We start from the raw sequence: 7,104 nt of genomic DNA on the forward strand, positions 1-7,104 counted from the left end.
AATAAGATTAAAACTTACTAAATTTTGGTGGATAAGTAAGTTTAGTTTTATGATTTATAAATATACGATATGGAACACATTTAAACATATTTTTTAAAACTATAATCCAAATTTTGAATTTGTCACTAAACACATTTATAAAACCATAACGTGTTCATTAAATCTCTTAGTTTCAAATTTCAGTTTTTAGATTCTCTACCAAACATGCTCTAAATGCTCAATTTCTAAACCCAACGGAAGAAAAATGAGTATCATACCTCAATTTTGTGTTAGAATTCCAATTATGTTGATGTTATCCTGTGATGAACAAATTGTTTGGTTTGTTAGAAAATGATTTAGTAATTCAGATTGTAACTATATAGCCATTTCTTGTGTTTTCCTATGTGATTCCTACTTCTGTTTTTGGTTTGTTTTTATTCTTTCCATTTTTGATATTTGTAATTTAACATTGACAATAGTTCATATTTTCTTTCACATTATTTTTAAGTTTAATTTTATGTCAACTAGTCATTTGTTTTCTTAAAGATGTTTAAAACGTCAAAGTTTTGTTTGAAAAGTAAATTTACACCAATTTTTTTAGTATGTCTAGTGATATAACTCTTGGTTGATGAAAAAGATGAGTGTGGAAAAGCTATTTATTAGAACATTATACTCTTGATACATTAGTTCGACTTGAAAAGACTTGAAAATGAAAATACTACTTTTCTTTTCTATAAAAGTTTGCAAATACAAAATAAGAACTTTTTTAAAAAAATCATGTTTTCATAGTGCTCCAACTCAACACTAAAATAACATAAATGGATGATAAATGCATACCTTTATCCATTGGCAACATCTAGAAACTTCACCTCTCCACTGCCATGTTATTTTATGAGGCCAATGACACTTCTCCATCTGCTCTTAGCTTTTCAATTTTCATGCCTAAATTTCTGTGATTCATACATTAATCACTATTTTCCCTTTCCATTTCATCTCTTTACAGTTGGATGCCTCCTTCTAATGGAACACTGTAGTTGCAACATCTATTCCAATCGCCTCATTAGGATATATTTGAAGACACAAATCGGGTCTTATCCATGTTTTTCTTTAATTTTAAATTTAAAGTCTAATAAGATTTATAGAGATTTAGTTAATTAGGAAGATTGATCAAAAGGCTATTCTTTCCAATTTTCCAATTTAATTTTTAAAATAAAATTTGAGGAAAAAAATCTTTGATTTAAAAGGTTAACCCAACTAGTTTGGAGGAAATCCTACTCCTACAAATAATGGATCACAGGGGGTTCTTTGCTATAAATCGTGTCAAGTCTTTGTTATCACATCCTCTCAAAAGCAACTTTAAAAGTTACTATTTATTTGTTCAATTTTTTTTTGTATTTAATTAAAAACAAAATGGGACTTAGTTAAATCCATCTTTCATAATGGTCTAAATTTGCAGATATATTTGATATGTACAAAACCATGAATTGAAATTTTCTAAAACATAAACATGACTATATTTGATAAATGCACGGGTAAGAAAATTTGTAAAATATATCAATTATTTTTCATGCTGGTATTTTTCTTAAAATATATATTTTTAGTATATTTGTTGTTATGGGTGATTTTGAACCGAAGAGTATAATTAACATTTTAAATTAATAAAGTCAGGAGAGCTAAAGAAACAAGTAAAGATCAAAGTGAGCTTAGAAATGAGGTTGCCTTGGTCTAGGTCTTAGTTGAGACCAAGCTTTGTTTAATGCCCAACGGGGAATATTTTAATTTACACATGTCCTAGTTCAAAGTCACACTTAAGTCCAAAGTCTAAGGAAGACTCTCAGTCGAGGCTGAGGTCGATGTTCTCCATTCAACATGCTTTGGTCGTTCATTCAACTTGAGATAAAACCTATGTCATTTAGGATTATGAAACTCATATGATAATCCTAGTTGGATAAAGATAAACCCTATATCAAATCCCCTGTAAATACACTCTACTATGATTCCGTATGAGGTAATTTAAACTTCTGACTTCTTCTTTATTTTACAATTCTCTTACTAACTTAGGCATCGTAGCTTTTTTTCTTTGTTTTGCAGGTTATCTCTTCCAAAAATTACAAATACAACTGTCGGTATCATGTGAGGACCAGGCGTGTTAATCCTTGGCCAAAATTTGACATCAACGGTTTGACGTCATCTATAGGGAAGAAAGTGTTCTACCAATAATTTGTATACGCCTTACAAAATATGAGTAAAAGGGACGAGAATAAGAACATGAACAAAAGTGACTCAGATCAAGATCACCACTCGTTGAGGACAAGAAAAAAATCATCACTCCGATCTGAGAAAGGATTGGAGGATTTAGAAAAGCAAGTAACTGGAATGAGTTATGGTTTTGCTCGACCACTTAAATTAGAAATAAGTAGAACCCTTTGACAATGGTTCAGATGGAACCATTAGCATGTGATTCTACCAAAGGAAAAGCCCTTTTTCTTGAGGATGTGGGAGAAATAGAGTCTCATGTTCTAAAACTAAAGGAGATGGCAACCTTAAATGAAAAAAAATTAAGGAAAATGAGCTAAGGTTATTCGACCGTCAAAACAACATGAAGCCACACATACAAAACTAGCAGAACCAATGGACTGAAATTAATTGTACAAATAGAGTCGAGATTGAGGCTATTAAGGTCGAAACCAAGTTGACAAAGATGAGGACATATAAAGTTAAGATTAAAACCAAGAAGTCCTACTAGCTAAAGATCGAGGATTGACTAGAACCTAAAAAGATGAGAAGAACCATCAAGACAATATCAGAAGCTTGATTGAGAAGAACGACAAACCAAGACTAAGGCCAATGTCGAGTTCTAGAGCACTCATTGGAAGGAAAAGTTAACGAGGATTCAAGATTAGATAGAAAGCATCAAGAAGGCCAAAGAATCTGAAGGATTTGATCTTGAGGCACCGATCAAGCAAGTGAACCCTCCATTTACTAAGGATATCATGGTATTTAAGCATCTCCGAAGTTCAAAGTCCCAACCAATACATCCTATGATGGAAATAAACACATAGTAGAACGTCTTGACACATATAGATTTTGGATGAAACTTCACAAATTACTTGATGTCGAGCATTCTTTTCTACCCTAATAGGATCAACTAGGAATTGGTTTAGAAAACTAATGAGAGTATCAACTAGGGATTGGTTCTGAAAACTAAAGAGAGGATTAATTGGTTCTTTCAAAGAACTAGCTCGAGCCTTTGTTACTCAATTCTTAGGTGGGAGAGACTAACACAAGCCAAAAATGCATTTACTAACAATTAAATATAGGCCAAATGAAAGTATACAAAAAGATGTTCCACGATTTAATAATGACACACTTCAAGTTGATGGATATACTGATAGGCATCATTGATTGCTATAGGATATAGATTGCGGGATGAGAGACTCCTTCGATCGATCTGTAAAAGAGAACCTAACACTTATGCTGAATTTATAACTAGAGCCCAAAAGTATATGAGTGTAGATGAATTGATAAAGTCAAAAAAAGAGGCACGTGAAAGTGGAACCAGAGTAAGTCACTTACATGATTGAGATTACATTGATGACCAAAGTTTAAACAGAAGAAGGTTGGAAGAGTGAGGCCTACCTCGGCCTTAACCTTAGCTAAGGTCACCTCATCGTGGACTAACAAATGAATGCAGAAGATCTCAAAGGCAGGGCTAACCTTGCAAGGTCGAGTCTAACCACAGGAAGGTAAAATCGAGGCTGGTCCGGAGACACCTACAGTTGAGGCGATCCACAAAACAGTTGAGGTCGAGGCTGACCACAAGACAACCATGACAGAGAATAACAACTATTTTTTTCAATTAGTATTTGTTCAACAAAAAAATGGTTGTAATAAGTCTCAAGAAATCGATTTTCAGCTTTCTTGAGATGGTACACAAAAGGAGTTGATTTTCATCTTTCCGACAAGATTGCACCTCACTTCTCAAGAAACTGATCTTCATCTTTCTCGAGATGGTAAGCAAATCTTAAGAAAATCTATTTTCATCTATTCGGCAAGATTGCCACCTCACCATTCAAGAAATTGGTTTTCATCTTTCTCGAGATGGTGCATAAATCTTAAAGGAATCAATTTTTATTTTTCTAACAAGATTGCCACCTTACCTCCCAAAAAATCAATTTTCATCTTTCTCGAGATGGTGTACAATTAGTCGATTAAGCACTATAGGTTAGAAGAAGTTATACTCTGAAGTCGGGCAAAGCCTCAAAACTCGACATGAAGGGGACTAATGTTATGGGTGATATTGGACCAAACGATATAATTGAATGATGGAAAAAAACATGCATAATGGATAAAAGAATCGAGAATTTACTCTAAATGCACCTAGTTAACATGCAACCATAAACTAAAAAGATTTAGGGTTTAATTAGAAGTTACCTTTGTAGTTTCCTAATATATAATGTCTACTCCTCTCATAAACTCGAATGGACCACCCCTAGTAGTCACCTACTATCCTTTGGACTTAGAATCAGATTGTGGGACTCGATCGATGAAGGAATAAAGAGAGAGATGAATTTAAGAAGAAAAGGATGGAATTTTGGAAGAGTTCGATTTTTCTTTTGGTGTGAGAGATAGGTGAAAATATTTTTCAATAAAAGAGAAATTAGGAAAAATATTTTGGCAAAAAATTCCAAAATTTTTTGAAACAAAATTTTCAAAAAACATTTTATAAAGAAATTACACGTAAAATGCATATAATTGCTTCACCAATGGCTCAACACCTCATAAACCACTTACTCTTAGTGGGTTTGGTGTCATTATCATGAGCCTCCATCTAGATCACTAAGAGTTAGTGGCATTATTCAACAAAATGTTGGATTTTAACTTTAGTCAATGAGTAAAATGGTCATTTAACCATTCAAGTCAAAGTCAACCTTTGACTTTTCCAAGTCAAAAGTGAACATTTTGACCATCTTGACTAAATTCGACCTCCCGAGCATGAAACCGTATTTATTTTCTCAAAATTCAAATCACATTTGAATCTATAGCCAGTCAAAGTTTGACTTTTCAAAGTCAAAAGTCAACATTTTGACTTTTTACAACTTCATCAATTTCGAGCTTTTGAATATGAATCCACATTCATATTTTTAATATTTAAATAATATTTAAACATAAAGTTTTCTCTCTAATGTGATAACCGATGATTATATCACATATACTTGTCGATTTCTCTTTCATTGTGTAATTTAAACAAATTTGAAACAATCCATCATATTGTTCTGAATTTATTTCATATGAGCTAGCAGGGGAATCCAATGGACCTATAGATCATGGACTCCAACGATCTGACATTAATTAGTTAAACCTTTTTAGATCAAGCTAATCAACATTCGTTAACAGGTCATTCCACTAAAGTCCCCATAGTTGCACTCCCCTCACTATAGATATATTTGTGTCCATCTGATATAACCATGATCAATAAGTTAATCATTCACAGGTTGTTCGTAAGCTCGATTAGGTTAAAAAATCGTTCTACCCTCGAGACTACATCTTGCTCCTTAAGTCCCACTGATCCACTATTGAACAATTGGTTTAAGGTTCAATTTATAAATTGAATCCCTCTCAGGCCAATAAGAGGGTGAGACCCCTTGTTCAAGACTTGTATTTAGTTTTAAAGGAACAATCTATCTACTAACTCTAAAGTGGATAGGAGTGAATTCCGTCTTGCACCCTATGTTCCCAACTATCCATCCCGGTCTTACCTTTGAAATTGGAGGCTTATTAAGGCAGTGCTAATGAGTTTCCCTCACCTATGTAAATCTAAGGATAATCTTGTATGAACAGGAGTTTATAATTAGCTCAGGATTAAGACTAAGTTACCTAGGTCATCAATAATCGAAAAAGCCAATTGTAAACCGTAAACGACGTTATAACGTAGAAGTGACTATTTCATGGTTCAGTCTTATGTAAACTTTTTACATAGGATGCCCCCACTTTCATGTCTCTACATAAACGATTCAAGATCATGTCGTTTGTATTAAATTCAAAGCGGGTTGCATCCGTAGTATCCCAAAATAAGGTGTCCAACCTTATTCGTATACTATATACTATTTAGGCTATATACTCGAACTTGATCCACGTTTATGTTTTTACATAGAGTTCAAATTTACTCAAAATAGCATCGAGACTTTAGTTTATTGGATTTAAGATTATAGATTTCAATTTCAATAATAATTTATCAATAACAACTTTATTGAATCAAATATGATTACAAACTACGAGTTTTAGGACATAAATTTCACTATTGACATTTTGAAATAACAAAATCAGGCGGAGTCGTGTATGAAAGAGACATGATTATTAGTTAAATAATAAATTTTCAAATAATTGGGTACTCTAGTTGGGAACCAAACATAATAATTCAAAATAACTTTTTAATTAGGGAAATTGTTAGGAATAACACAATGCACAAAAATGAAATTATTTACAAAATATAGTAAGATTCTCAAATAGGCTATTAAGAGTTTGATGAATTCTGGTATATGTAGTAAATAGTTTCAATATTGTGCTATTTTTTAAAATGTCTCTTTTAATGATGTGAAAATGACTTAAAAAAAATGGAATTAAACATAAATTTGATTGTTTGTGCAATTTGGTTTTTGAATTTTTGTTTTTGAAAATTAAGTCTAATTGACACTATTTTTACTTAAATTTCTTAATTTGTCATGTACTATTTTATCAATTGTTTAAAAAATCAAATAAAGTTTTTAAAAGGGAAAGTACTGTGGATGGGTACACTACTCACACATATAACTATTAGCAGAGTAAATATATTTAGTCATGGGATCATTAAAATGTGTTTGGTGTTTGGTATGCGTTTTTTGAAAACAATTTTCAAAATCAACACGTGAATACCCATTTTTGAAAACATTGAAGGGTAGTTTTCTTTTGTTTTTAGAAATTGTAAATATGAGATATAATAAAAAAGAAATTTTGAATACAATAATTAATTATCAAAATAGTAGTTTTTGAATAAAGAGTCAAACAATATCTTAATTTTTTTTTTAAAAAAATAAAAATAAAAATAAAAAGAATAAAATAGTTGCAGAATCATAGAGACGGTAGAGT

The sequence above is a fragment of the Cucumis melo genome, chromosome 9 (assembly GCF_025177605.1).
Source record: "Cucumis melo cultivar AY chromosome 9, USDA_Cmelo_AY_1.0, whole genome shotgun sequence".
In the NCBI taxonomy this organism is placed as follows: Eukaryota; Viridiplantae; Streptophyta; class Magnoliopsida; order Cucurbitales; family Cucurbitaceae; genus Cucumis; species Cucumis melo.